At 40.1% G+C, this 15,221-nt stretch overlaps 2 long non-coding RNA genes across 7 annotated transcripts; one reads left to right on the forward strand and one right to left on the reverse strand.

Moving 5' to 3' along the window:
• Window positions 1-377: 377 nt before the first annotated feature.
• On the forward strand, window positions 378-6,985 carry LOC146649332 (uncharacterized). Its single transcript, XR_014908118.1, has 5 exons — window positions 378-3,039; window positions 4,114-4,205; window positions 4,938-5,095; window positions 5,522-5,579; window positions 6,513-6,985. It is a non-coding gene; the product is annotated as an uncharacterized LOC146649332 (long non-coding RNA).
• A 3,252-nt stretch (window positions 6,986-10,237) lies between these two features.
• LOC146649333 (uncharacterized) lies at window positions 10,238-14,844 on the reverse strand. Of its 6 annotated transcripts, none has more exons than XR_014908171.1 (8): window positions 14,438-14,841; window positions 12,517-12,705; window positions 12,313-12,426; window positions 11,975-12,171; window positions 11,371-11,501; window positions 11,011-11,118; window positions 10,790-10,905; window positions 10,238-10,646 (listed from the first exon to the last, which is right to left on the reverse strand). It is a non-coding gene; the product is annotated as an uncharacterized LOC146649333 (long non-coding RNA). The 6 variants fall into 6 exon arrangements; XR_014908170.1 differs by having other exon boundaries at window positions 12,284-12,426; XR_014908173.1 differs by having other exon boundaries at window positions 11,371-11,491; window positions 11,975-12,426; window positions 14,438-14,844.
• Between the last annotated feature and the right edge of the window lie 377 nt (window positions 14,845-15,221).

Here is a 15,221-nt window from a genome sequence, read left to right on the forward strand (position 1 = left end):
TTTCCTTACTACACAAGCCAAAATATTTGTTATTAAACATATGAGTCTAAAAATACATGACAGTGCCAAACACAGATATTACAAAGTGTGATTCATGGTTAAGCTGTTTTCTTGGGTTGTATAAGACTTTTATCTAGTTGGAAAAATGGGCTCCTGCACTTTACTGATGTACAATAGTAGTAAGAAAGAAAGAAACAAACAAACAAACAAAACACAGGTTTGTGATCTAAATAGATTTTTATAGAGCCACAACATATGATATACGCACTGCATGTATAGTGCAAGACTGTTAATGATGGTGCATGACAGTGTTACCACAGACAGGTGCAAGCAGTCACCTGTCTGAGCACAGACTGCACGCACGTCCAACTCTGTTGCTGAGCAATTGCTCAAAGATATAATATATACGACTAAAAGCAGGTTGTATATGACAAGCCTGGTTTGATGCAGATGTAGAGGATTGTATGAAAACATCATCCTAAAATAAAAAATATATAAAATGGAATGAGTTTGATTTAAGGTGTTTATAAAATGAAGGGGAGGAGCAGGAACAATCCCGGGACAGGTTTGTCTGCTTGCAATAAGAAAAATGTAAGAAATGTTTACAGTAAATTCATAAATCAATCAATTCAGCATCAGAATAAAGATTACACCACCATGGATGGAGGATGTTCCTATGAACAGCTTTGCACATCACTGTCTACACATTGGTTTACCTCCATAAGGTGTTGTGTTACTGGTGTTACTTCATACTTCATGATGTGCAGGTTGGGGGATCAGATGTCCCTCTATAAGGGGGACTGCACAGCATTTTTATGCTTTCCCCCCTCTCCCACATCTTGAACCAATGTCCCACATTTTACAGGCTCTGCAGGACATCCACCTTTCTAAACACTGGATTTTCCTCAGTACATATAAAGTTGGTGCTTTTATCATGAACAAATATATCATTCTACGCAATATAGTGGAAAATACCACAAAGCAGATGACAGATATACTGAGAAATAGAGTTATTTTTCAGTTTCACATAAGAGAAAAAATGGTGTGAAGCGACACAGTATATTTGTGTGATATTTGGCTAAAGATTCATAAATTGTCAGCTAGTGCTCCAAAAAGACCTATGGATACATCCTTACTCAAACCTATAGACTGTTACCAGACAGAACCGCAGCTGAAATAACAAGGGGGAGTGAAAACTTCCCTTTATTCTTATTGTGTTTACCTAGCAAGAGTTGAAAAGTCCGACATGCGGCTTATTGTGATCTAGTCACCCTGTGTGCATGTCTGGTGTGGCTACTCAGCAGCCATACATTACAGGGAATGAAAAAATCTTTTCAATTTGTTATTGTTGCAATTGCATTCTCTTAATAAAACCCAGTATCTACAGTGCAGACTCTCCTACTGAAAGTTTTTGAGATACCTACAAAAAATGTCCAGTTCACCAGCAGTTTAATGCTCTAAAGATTTATTTCAGTCCTTCATGTTCAAGTCTCAGATGTTAACACATGGCAGCACTGCACTTTAAAGATGTTACGTGGACTCTGCTGACTCCATTGCTTCTTCTGGCACATTTGCAAGTGGCAGGACGTCACGAGGAAATTGTCGGGTCTGCTTATGAACCTCTGCGCACAGCGTCTACAAATCGGGGCTGTAAGAAGTCACATCATCTTTACACAAAACTGCAAGCTGTCATCTGTGAGGCGCGAGCGGTGTTTGTTTTTACCATAGTTCATGGTGGAGAATGGCTGCTCTGCTGAGTTTTGCTCTCTGTAGCCGTTTGAATGGCAAACTATACTGATTAGCGGCAGCATAGGCACACTTAAAATTTCTTCTGAAATTTTCGCTTTCTAGTAGGGCTGCCACGATTAGTCGACTAGTCACGATTACGTCGACTATCAGAATCGTCGACGACTGATTTAATAGTCGACGCGTCGTTTGAAGCTTTGTAAGATCACAAAAGACGCAGGAATAAGTAGTAGAATTTAAGAGTGTAATAATGGACTGAAACAGAAGATGGCAGCACTGCATGTACAAGGATGCCAGCTGCCGTTAAACCCCGAAGAAGAAGAAGTAGCTCTGTCCCAGAATTCATAGCGGTGCCCAGCTCAGTTTCCAACAATGGCGGCAGCTAGTTAGTTTTAATATTACTCTTATTATTCTTTCTGGGTCACAAAATAAACGTTTAACATATTTTCAGGCGAGAATGTAGCTGTGTAAACCTCAAATATCTGCTCAGTTTATCAAGACACCACATATTTTCAAAAGTGCGCCGACGTTTTCGGAGACGTCTGTTACCCACTAGCTCGATAGCTAGCCGAGGGCATGGCTCACTAGAGCCGTGAGAACACCGGACTCCCAGCAAATCATTTTCAAACCCACCGCCGTCTTTCGCTACTCAGGTTAAACATATATAAGTCACTTAGATAACTTAAAAATGTTATTGCTTGGCTTTTTGTGGTATTTTATTTGTTCCTGAGTAAATCGGTTTGGCTGAGATTAAAGTTATAGTTATTACAACACGTTCTCACTCCCAACTCGTCAAACGTGTGATGCATGGTCAGGCTCCCTCTGCTGCACTTATGGACGCGCAGGGTACCCCCCTCGCGTCGGGAATTGACGTGAAGGGTCCTCCGATTGAAGAGATTGCTGCGGAAGAGCCTGTTGTCGGTATATTTAGACATTTTCCAAATCACATTGTAGTGACGTATACAGAACACAATAAATTATATAATGTAAACAACTACCTGAAAAACAGGTAGAATGATACTTTTGTATGGTTTATTGCATTTACGGAGGGAGTGATGTATGCTGGGTAATGGCACAGCTAGCTACTGGGTGACTTTATTCACCCGCTTCGGCTGTTATCAGTCCATACAATGGGCGTTATTAGCACAAATCAGTCCCATAGATATGGGCCATCTCCTGCTAGATTGTTCAGAAGGTTGTTCTCATCCATCCAGATGGAGGATCACTAACAGGAGCGTGGAAGACTCCAGAATCCACTCTGGCTGCAATCCGGTGGATATGCAGTGTGTACAGGTAAGACCATTTAAACGGACAGCATTTATAGAATGACTATTAAAAGGCAGCGAGTGTCAGTAATGTTAATGTGGTTATGTTAGTAATACACCGAGTGCTAATATAACAGCTTTAAGATGCATTTGTAGATATTATTACGTGTTTTACCGTCTTTATGGTGCTAGCTTAAAGTTACGGTGTAAACGTTAGCTTATATTGGAGGAAAGCTGTTACTGGTTAAACGATGTTAGCACAGAAATATTAGCTTCTGTCATGACTGATGAAGTTACTAGTTAATAAAGTTTCCAGTAAAGTGATTAATCGCAGCCACAGACTGACAGCAAATATCTCGATTAGCTTCAGTGCATCTATAATAAATATGTGCAAGTTTCAGTGCTTCGTTTAAACTGTATGATACTTATACTGACCCAGGGTCAGTGTAAAATACAATCCCAGCTGTGTGAACAAAGCCTGGCTCCTTTAATCCTGCATGACAAACCTCAGGATGCAGGCTATTATTACTCTTTCCTGCTGGCACACCTGTCACACCTGAGAGTCAGCTAGAAACTTACAGTGACGTGGACATCATGCAAAGACTGCCAGACTCTGTAATACTGCAAATGATCAGTGACTCAGGTTAACACTAAACTTTAAACGGCACCTCTGTGTCTCTGTGTGCTGAACATCTAGGATTGAGTCAGGCTGCATTGACTGTGGGACTTTAATGTGTTAAAAGCAGGTTGAAGACGGCTCAGAAACATTTGAAGATTAAAATTTAGCATTATGGCTGCTGGTGGTTTGTAAAGCCTCTACTCAGCTGTATTTTTGTTACTAACTTATGTTTGTTGTTGTTTAACACAGATTTCAGAAGAGCAAATATGCTTAATAGTTTAACTAGATTTCATTTGTCAGTGTGCGACTGCTGAGTCACCTGAAGAACTCATTTCATTCATTCTCCACATGATGTTCATTTACAGAAATGTTTCACAGGAACTGATTTCTCCCAAAGGTTGAACTAGTGTGTTTCCATAGATTACCTCTGTATGAATGTACTTCTTAAATGAAGGCAAGTGTTTGTCCTTTTTTGTTCCTCAGGTACAGTACGTGATATCAAGGGCAGGCGGTCAACACTGGGGGTAGACAAGAAGCAGACGTACTTCCAAGAGGGAGCTGCAGTGAGGTCAGAGGTCAGAATCTGAAATAGATCAGGTTTATATTTTAGAGGTTATAAAAAATCAAAATGTATTTATAAAGAAACCTTTAAATAATAGTCATAATTATGATGACCCTAACCCTAAGAAATATCAAACATTTAAGTGGATCTTCTGTTACACATATCGTGTTAGCCCTGCAATAAACTGGCAGCCTGTCTTTGTCCTGTATCAGCTGGGATAGGCTTCATCCTCCCGCGACCCTGAATTGGATACATTGTATTCCAATTATGTAATCTGATCATTTACAAACTCCAGGTATCTAATCAAAATGTAAGTAATAGTTATAAAATGGGAAAGCAGAAATAAGTGTGACATGAATTTAAATGTGTGAGCTGACGTAGAGGACAGCTACATGTAGTCTGAAAAACCTTTGTTGTCAAGTTTGCAGGTCTATCAGCACGAGACATTCTTGCATAGAAGAGTCTGTTAAAGTCTCTAACTCAGTGAAGCATTATTGGTCCCGTCTGTTTGGATAAATATAATAACCTGATGTTTGTCCATTTATTGACACATTTTCTTAAGTGCTTATCCAGTTCAGGATCACAGTGGAGCTGCAGCTGGATATGTTCACTAAATAAACTTTACAAAAGTTAACAATAAACCTGCATCCATGTACGTTGTTGTCCACAGGATGAGAAAATCAAACTGGAAGACTGTGGAACATGTTAATAAATATTTGTGTGTTTATGTCTGTGTCTTTCACAGGAGGCACTGGAAGGTTTCCCTAATAGTTCCTGGTGAATCAAAGCAGAACCATAAAGGTTGCTGGACTGCATGATGGCCTTACCCCTGAGCAGTCATCCTGTTAAAGGAGGAACCAGTTAGAAGCTGTTTTCAAAGTAGCTGAGCAGATTTCATCTCAAGTAAGCGATTAACTGTTTGTTCGTTTGTTCTGCCACTTAAAGAGCATTTAAGGACGTCTTTTGAGTGTCCAGTTGAATTAATTCTACTGGCTCTCATGGTCATTTGTTATTATAGACATATTTTTCATGTTCATCCAGCTATTTAGTAAATTCTATCTATTTAGTAATATCCGTCAGCTATAAAATGTAATATAAATATAAAAATATCTAAATATCTCCTGCCCTTTATGTTTTAATGATGTAAGTCTGTTATCGTGTTACATTAGCATTCCTCACATATCAATGAGATGCTGTACAGTACAATCCTACTGACACAGCAGAGGGATAACGACGGCTATTCAACATCGTTACACGACACATTCGAGCTGCATGACACAGACAAAGTGACTAAATCATCTTTTTTGTGGTTTATTGTCTTCAAACCAGCAGACAAAGCTGATGTCAGAAGATGTCAGAGAAGAACTTCAGGCCGTGTACTGAAAAGGTATTTTTGTCTTGTTATCAAAGACATTTGGAGTGGTAGCTTCTACAACTGGTTGTGCTGAAGTAAAGCTTACAGTCTAAGAAATCACAGTGTTGATATTCAGCACAAAGAGAAAAGCTCACTTGTTTGAATTTATTTACAATCATAGTTTTATAAATTCTGACTGTAAACAGCGTTTACAGCTGTGATATTGTTTGACACTCGATATCAGGTGAAAGGGTTTAATTTAAAGGTTTCTGTGTCCCAATGAGCCATTTACACTGACCAGTGTCACTTTAACTGTAACACATTCATTATTTAGATTCAACAAAGAAATAACTGAATGTAAAAAATGGCAGCCCTCAGGCAGGTTTATAGAGATATATGCATGCATTATGAAATTTATGTATCCCAGATAATTGTTATTCATCTAGTCATGGCAGACCCACCTCTTCCTCCCAAGTTAACTGCAACCCAAAAGAACTAGTGGGGCTATTTACACACTCACAACCAGTGTGGGGTAAAAAGAGCCACCAAAAAGCTGTCAGCCACAGATGTGCTAGAAGAGTTAGAAACTCTACTTATGGAGAAACTTTCTAAGCCTAACAGGGGACAGGTACTCCTGCCCAAATAACATGATATAACCCCACATACAGCCCAGCCATAAAATGAACCAAGTCATTTAGTTAAAGACAGCATGGGACCAAATGCATGTAACCAGCCTGCATCAACCTGACATTTCTTCCTCCTGAATTAAATGAATGAATGGATGAAAGTTAAATGACTACAAACCTAAAGCCACTAGTTCCCACACTGGAGCTCCCTGACACTGTGTGTTAACCGTATTTAGCTTGTATCAACAGTTGTAACAGGCTAAGATACGTGAGACACTGCATTGAATGATTGTTCCTGTCTTAATGGTTTCAGCTCAGATGTTCTGCTTTTTCCTTTCAGTAGATCAAAGCAGCTCGTGCTCCTTCTGCTTCCAATTTAGAAGAAGAAGAAGAAGAATGCTTCAGCGAAGTGGCGTTCATGGTCTCAGTGAACAGTCACGGTCACACACTGCATGTGGTTTTAAAAGCAACATGTCTGTTCACCACAACAATGGAGATGTGTAATATTAGTGCAGCTACGGTTTGTTCTTGAACATCAGTTCTGTTTTCTACTTTGATCACTTAGACCAAAAAAGTGTTGTTTTCAGATTCTTTCTTTTACATCTATAAACTACCTGTTCATTTTTTATTACAATTAGTTTCACATAAATGTTAGTGTTTCCTTTATGATCTTTTAATGCTTACACTACACTGTACATGTCTACATTAGAGACATTTCTGTTACCTGTTTCTGTTGACTCAGAGTTGTGAAATGTTCTTTTATTTGATGCACAATATGAAGCTCATAATTTTCTTACAAATAAAACTCTAATGACAAACATGAACAGCTGTGCTTATTTCTGAGACATGAGTTTTTGAATGTGTTGATATTTAGACAGTGTGCATCTGTCTGCTGAAACTGTGATGGTGAACCTGAGGTGATGGTAAACAGAAGGCAAATATATATCAATATAAAACAATATTGAAGTAATGTCTTTACCCTCTGCAGCGTGTGGACGCTGTGCACGCAATCACCTTATTCACTGTAGTAAACATGCACCGCTAGCTCACGTGACTGACTGTCTCCATGGTTACATCGTATATTCTTAGCTATGCAAACAGCTTCCAAAGATACCGCCATAGCTCTCTGCAGCTGTAACACTTTCACACTTTGCAAATCATTTCACGTGTTTGATAGTTATGAAGACAGAATGTGTTTTTAAGGTCATGCTAGGCGGTTGCTATGGTGGTTGCTGTGGACTTGGGTGGACCGCGTCCGATTCCTGTTATTAGCTGTCCGCCGTAGGAAGGCTGCGTTCCACTTACAAGTAGTGACAGTCTGCTGCAACTCGGACTCAAACCCCGCTTTGTTCTTTAATTATAGGCCTTTTATAGCCGTTCATGACACGCACACACACACATAAAGCACTTTGCCTCACCATGAGAATGCAAGTTTACCTAACCTAACCTTAAAGTATCTGATATAGGATAGAAAAATGAAGCAACCAGAGATTTAATGATGAAGACTCTGGGTTCTGTAGTTCACGTTTTACAGTCCTGAATGACTCTTTGCATATGATTTATTGAAGAGGAGTTTAGAATGCACTTTACATTTAGACTGTTGCTGTTTCATTTTTTACATTGTTGCCGTGTTATGTCATGAATAAGGTTCACCTGCTGGGGGTTTGATGGATCAGCTGGACAATACAGTCAAAGACAGACTTCATTCATCATATGCAAGAATCCTAGTTGGATTTTTGTTGTCACTCATGTTTTTGAACCAAATATTGAAAACAATTCTGACAGACTGGATACCTGGTCAGGTGTACAAGCATCCCAGGACAGAGCCCTGCCCCACCATGAGCCTGGGTGGATACGTGGTTATAATATAAAAGGACCAATACTGAATATGAATATTTCATGAAAATTGAATTATAATACAAATTAGTAATAAGGGTTTCTCTGCGCCCTTCTCCACCCCATACTCAGCTGCGGGCAGAGAGGGTGACAGGAGAGGATGGCACTGAAGAGAAGTTGCTCGGTTTCTGGAGTCTCCTGGTCCTGTCAGTATTAGTAGGATGCATCTGCTGTGTCTTCTCGTGGATGCTCACCTACCTTGACTCGTTCCAGCCTGGTATGGATTTCCCAACACTGCGGACAGTGGCCCACGTCAGAGACGTTTAATATTGATTACATATGTCTGAATTGCTAACCCTAACCCTAGCTCAACAGACCACAATGCCCTGGACTGTCAGTATTATTACATGCTGTGAACATAAGTACCTTTGATCACAGTTTATGTTGTAAAAGAGAAGGAATATTGAAAAAAAGATCAACATTGTGATATTATTTCTTCCAAACTGACCAGAAACATGCTTGTCAGACTCTCACAGCAAAGGATCAGACTCACTGTGCATGACAGCTCAGGCCAATGATGTCTGTTAGATTGTCAGTTGTTTAGTGCTTCTGTACAGTTAGAGTCACGTCTCTATTTCAGAATAATTAATATGCAGAAAACACTAAAAGTTGATTGTCTTCCAATATTCTAGCATAATTAAAAAACTTTGACTTTGTAAGTACCGTATTTCCCGGACTACAAAGCGCACCTGAATATTAGCCGCACAAGCTAAAATCAGGGGAAAATCCTGTTTTGTACATACATTAGCCGCACCTGACCAAAAGCCGCAGGTGTTTCAATGTTGACTTATCATATGTAAGAGAATATGCACAAAGGGAATTGTCAGGAAAGAGATGGCTGTTTGGAGACACACCCCTTTTATTAATATTTTGAAAAACAAGTTATGGGTACATATTTGCATAACTTTTTAGGTATATGTACAAGTAGCGGTAATTACAAGTACGAAACATGTACTGTGCTTCATAAATGAGTAACAAATGTAGTACATAACAATAACCTACAGCACACCAGAAAAATAGATTCGGACTACCTTTTAGGCTCAGGTGCAGTGACACGGCTTTAACAAGAAGAAAAGTCAGTCATTCACCACCATCTTCCTGCGCACTAAAACCACCAAAGTCCTCTTCTCCAGTGTCGGATACGAACAGGCTCAGGATGGCTACGTCATCCACTCTCAGCTTCTCTCCTTCGTTGTCACTTACAAAACCAAAGAAATCCTCGTTGTCAGTGTCAGAGTCAAACACCCTCAGAAGGGCCGTGGCGGTGTCCTCCTCTCCATCATGCAGCAGTGCAGCCCTTCAAAATCCGTTGGTGATCGTGGATGTTTTCACACTTTTCCACGCTGTCAGGTTCCACCGGTGGAGTTGAGCATAACTTGCTTTTCGCAAGTTTATCGCCGCTCGTCATCCACGACTCCCGCTGAACGCGTAGCGTTAATTTGAAGTTTGTTTTTCGCGCTACTTGTACGGCACTATGTTGCCTGGCGGATGGACACGTGACCAACATACCACTCTTGAACCCAGATACTGTGTGTCTGATCACATGCCCTTCCGCCAGGCAACGTAGTGCCGTACAACAGCGGAACAAACAAAACAAATCGTCTTACGATATGACAAAAATCATGGACAATCCATAGAAAAGCCGCACCTGACTAAAAGCCGCAGGGTTCCAAGCTTGTGCAAAAAGTAGCGGCTTATAGCCCGACAATTACGGTACATATTATTAGTCCTAATGTCAGTATGATTCTTCATAACTCCTGCCCCTGAACTTTAAAATTTACCTGATGAAAGATAGTTTACAGTGGCACTCTGTCAGGATGATTCTGACCATAAGATCACTGTATTAATCTGAATCCTTCTGCAATGTGCTGTGAATGAATGCTGATGCAACTCACTGTGGGAAAGCTGTTAATAAAATGAATCTGTGACACATGCAACACATTCACAGAGGAAGAGGACACAAAGGGAGGACACGCAGAGGCTGTGTTGAAGTCAGACATCCAAATCTTTATTAAAAAACAGGCAGCGGTAACAAACAGGAAGACAAGCAGTCCATCAAACAGTCTACAGGGTCAAACATACAGAGAATTCAAACAGCAGTAAAAAATAACCGGACACTGAAAAACATAAAGCAATGTGTGACGCAATAAAAGGAAGCAGCGCAGCATATTCACTGAATTATCATCAATTACAAAAGAGAAAAACGACGATTTCTAAGGATTATTTTCTTAAATGCAGTTAGAGTGTGGCAGGTAAAGATGGAAACATACAGAATGTAAACTGTGTGAGTTTGTGAACTTTGTTAGTAACAAATGAGGTAAAAAACAAAACAGACAAAACAGAGAAAGAGGCTCTCAGTATTCATTCATAATTAGAAAGAAAAATTCTGGTCGTGGATTTTTACAGTCTTAGTTCCGCTCGCTGTCATCATTATAATCATCATGATCAATGGCGAGGTCCTGAGGTGGGCGGGGCTGTCTCTGGTGATGTCACCATGAAGGAACAGCATCTGGCACGTGTTGCTGAAACATCCCAGTACACTGGTGTAGTTTCCTCTCCAGCTGTTTGACATGTGACACTTGAACATTAAGGGGAAGAAGAAGAAACAGTGTTAGGTCAGGTGACCACATGGTTTCTAAAGTAACTGACAGGAAAGTAACCAGGCCGTTAGAAATGGATGGCATGTGTTTAGAGTTACTGGAGTTGGGTAACTCTACTTACCAAAAGCAGAAGCACACAGATGAAGGATCAGATGCTGAATGTTGCAGGAACATGCTCATGTGTGGTGGTCATTCAGTGCTGCAGGTTAGACAGTCCAAGACTGATATGCTGCCCATCTGAGAGTTTGAAAACACACATGCAAAGATTTATTTTGTATTACAGTCAAAGTTGGATGTTCATTTTTGTCCTTTAAAAATGTTTGTGTATTTGAAAGCACTAACGTTTAAGGATGACTTGGATCGTCTCCTTTAAAGGGGAGACAAGTGTGTCCACGGATCCACGTCACTTTACCTGGATGATGACTCCTCCCTCCTCCCTCAGAAACACTCCTAATATAACCAAGCAAATAAATAATATTGAAGATTTACTTACATCATTACAAAAACATCAAAAACATCTCCCTTTGATTCTATTTCTGCATTCCTGCTGAAAATCAGGCAACAAATATCTCAATAAATCACAGTAAAATGTAAAGCACATGTTTTCTCTGCTTTGTCTAACCTCTGCAGAGCCTCTGTCAAGAAAAACATAACTTTAAGCATAAAACAAATATACATTTCATAACACGTCACTGGACAAACCTCGGTCAGTTGATTTCCTCTGTGCAGTGCAGACGAGCATCAGTCAGCAAGTGACTCTGCTGGTTCTTCTGAGGAAACACCACCGTCTCTCCACACCGTCACCATCTGTGAGCACAAACTGCTGCTCTGCTCTGCCAGCATGTAGGAATCACATATCACACACAGGGGTGAAGAAACATCAGAGCTCAACTTTGGATACTTTAGATCTAAACAGATCAAAGTAGCTCTTAGTTTCAACAATCAGACAAACAATGATACCAAACTGATTCTGTATGAATACAATATGGTATTTTCAATACAGGTGTCAAATTAATTTATTAAAACGAATACAGATATATGTATATTTTTTTTGATAAATTAGTTTGCTAAATTATAAGAATATATATATTTTTTCATTTATCAATTGCAACTGAAAGAAATTAAATATTGAACAAAAATATACTGTCACATTCTGAGCATGCTCAGCACGCTGACAGACTTGAAGTTGCTACAGATTTTAAGAAGTGATAATTATAGGGAAGAAACTTCTCTTTTTCATCCGTTTAATCAAACATTTGATGCCTCAGCTGTCTCAGTCCTATAGCGTTCTGCAACTACAACTAACCTGAGGCTTGGATTTGGCTGCAGGTGCCCCTGTACATCCTTCTCAGCAGCACACATGTGGGTACCATTTAATCCCACTTCTTCCTGAGCTTTGCTTCATCACAAGACCAAAGGTGGCATCCCGTGTCACAGTCTTATCATCATCCAGAAGAAACATTTACGCGCCTCCTGGTTTTGTTTTCTGATCCTGTGAAAAGACTGAGGACAACAAAGCCCAGAGAACACGAGATACACAACATCCAACATTCAGACTCAATGAAGTGCACCAGGTTGGTTCAGTTATAGTAGATATAAGCATACTTCACATTACTGGGTATGAATAATAATGAGGAGGCAAACTTTGAAGATGCAGAGCATGATGTCCCATCATCAGACTGTAAACAAACATCCACCAGGCTTCTTTGTTGGCAGAGGTGATGATTCTCCCATCAGGAATCAGTAGAGTGTATTAACCTGTGGTACAAGCAGCAGTCACTGAAATATTACTCTTTCAGATAAGAAATCAAGCACATAAAAGCCAGGGTGGGAGGGATCTCTACAAACTGACTTACCTCTGCAAGTGTGAAGCTCAACAAAAATCTGACTCTCCAGTCACAGACAAACAAAAACTCCAGCTGGGAGATAGAAAACACTGTCTGGGTCCTGCTGGATGTTGCTGGTCAGAGTCCACACATTAGCAGAGTGCTTCTTGGTCCCACTGACCCATGTGGACAGCGACTGTGGAGAACTGTTCTGGAAAACAGAAAAGAGAATTAAAATAACAAAAAGCCAAACAGAATTTCCACAAAGACTCTTTTGGAATCAGCAATCAAAAAATCACTGGTTCATATTAAATATGAACAGGTTCCTTAAATGTACGCAGTTCAGATCTGATTTAATTTCCTTCACACAGCACATTCGTCCAGGCTGACAGGTAAACATAGAATTAATCTCAGGTAACATGACTCATAGTAGAGTTTCAGTAAGAAAGATTGCAGGCTCTAATATTATTACCACACAATCCAAGGACACACCAACAGCTCAGATTTGTAGAACTATTTAAACAAATGTCTTCTGAATATTCAATTCATGTTCACAGTGGGAGGGTGGGGGAGGTGTCGTGGAATTTTTTAAATAAAGTCTGCAACACAGAAAGAGCTGTGATCAAGCTATTTATTACTGCGCCAACACACATCAAACATCACAGTTCAGTCATGTCAGCGCTGCCACAGAAGTGGTGCTCCTCCTCCTTTATGCATTCCAAGGAAGAGGGAGGAAGTTACAAACTGATCCTACCACACTTCACGTGTCTCGCTATGAAACCTAACGGATCAATGGTTATGCTGTTTTGTGCCCTTATCAGCACCTGTAAAGGGAGTTGTTTTCTCAAACTGCTGACGCTGAAGTAAGTTCATCTAGTTTTAGAAAGTTTCACTGAACAGTAACAGTGTCACAACTAAGCATATGCATAAGCACTTAAATACTTTAAATGAGAATACAGAACATTTCTATTACAGAGGCTAGAGCCTGTCCCAGTAGTCATAGGTAGAGCACACCTGGACAGGTCACCAGTCTGTCAGAGGACTAACACAGAGACAGACATCAGAGTTCATCAGTTCACTTTTAGTCTACTTTAAACAGACCTCACAAAAGGCTGATGTGGCTGGATCAGTAGTCTGATTTAAGTACGATACCTTTGGCCAGGGATTAATCTGGTGCATCGCTTCACTGCAGTCTTACGTATTTTCCCCACACCCGAATAAAAAATACTGATATATACAAATAACAGCTTCAGCTGATGCAGCCTGACTCAATCCTAGATGTTCAGCACACAGAGACACAGAGGTGCCGTTTAAAGTTTAGTGTTAACCTGAGTCACTGATCATTTGCAGTATTACAGAGTCTGGCAGTCTTTGCATGATGTCCACGTCACTGTAAGTTTCTCGCTGACTCTCAGGTGTGACAGGTGTGCCAGCAGGAAAGAGTAATAATAACCTGCATCCTGAGGTTTGTCATGCAGGATTAAAGGAGCCAGGCTTTGTTCACACAGCTAGGATTGTATTTTACACTGACCCTGGGTCAGTATAAGTATCATACAGTTTAAACGAAGCACTGAAACTTGCACATATTTATTACAGATGCACTGAAGCTAATCGAGATATTTGCTGTCAGTCTGTGGCTGCGATTAAACACTTTACTGGAAACTTTATTAACTAGTAACTTCATCAGTCATGACAGAAGCTAATATTTCTGTGCTAACATCGTTTAACCAGTAACAGCTTTCCTCCAATATAAGCTAACGTTTACACCGTAACTTTAAGCTAGCACCATAAAGACGGTAAAACACGTAATAATATCTACAAATGCATCTTAAAGCTGTTATATTAGCACTCGGTGTATTACTAACATAACCACATTAACATTACTGACACTCGCTGCCTTTTAATAGTCATTCTATAAATGCTGTCCGTTTAAATGGTCTTACCTGTACACACTGCATATCCACCGGATTGCAGCCAGAGTGGATTCTGGAGTCTTCCACGCTCCTGTTAGTGATCCTCCATCTGGATGGATGAGAACAACCTTCTGAACAATCTAGCAGGAGATGGCCCATATCTATGGGACTGATTTGTGCTAATAACGCCCATTGTATGGACTGATAACAGCCGAAGCGGGTGAATAAAGTCACCCAGTAGCTAGCTGTGCCATTACCCAGCATACATCACTCCCTCCGTAAATGCAATAAACCATACAAAAGCATCGTTCTACCTGTTTTTCAGGTAGTTGTTTACATTATATAATTTATTGTGTTCAGTATACGTCACTACAATGTGATTTCGGAAATATATACGGACAACAGGCTCTTCCGCGGCAATCTCTTCAATCGGAGGACCCTTCACGTCAATTCCCGATGCGAGGGGGGTACCCTGCGCGTCCATAAGTGCAGCAGAGGGAGCCTGACCATGCGTCACACGTTTGACGAGTTGGGAGTGAGAACGTGTTGTTATTACACAGCTGAATAAACATCAAGCAGACAACTGATTATCAGAAGTGTGAGATGCTCGAGAATATACTCCGGTGTCCCGTTATATTTTAGATAGCAAGGAGTTTATTAAACTTCACCGAAACAATCTGCAAATTTCATTAAAATTTAATAAACTATCACCTTGTCTTTATTTTTAGTTAGCACAGACCTTAAACACTTAAAGCTATAAGCTAATAATAGTTATATAAGAGCAGATGCATGCTGCAATAAGCTGTACGTCCAA

The sequence above is a fragment of the Rhamphochromis longiceps genome, linkage group LG17, assembly GCF_057381845.1.
Source record: "Rhamphochromis longiceps isolate RC_006_pf linkage group LG17, R_longiceps_female_GT1.1, whole genome shotgun sequence".
In the NCBI taxonomy this organism is placed as follows: domain Eukaryota; kingdom Metazoa; phylum Chordata; class Actinopteri; order Cichliformes; family Cichlidae; genus Rhamphochromis; species Rhamphochromis longiceps.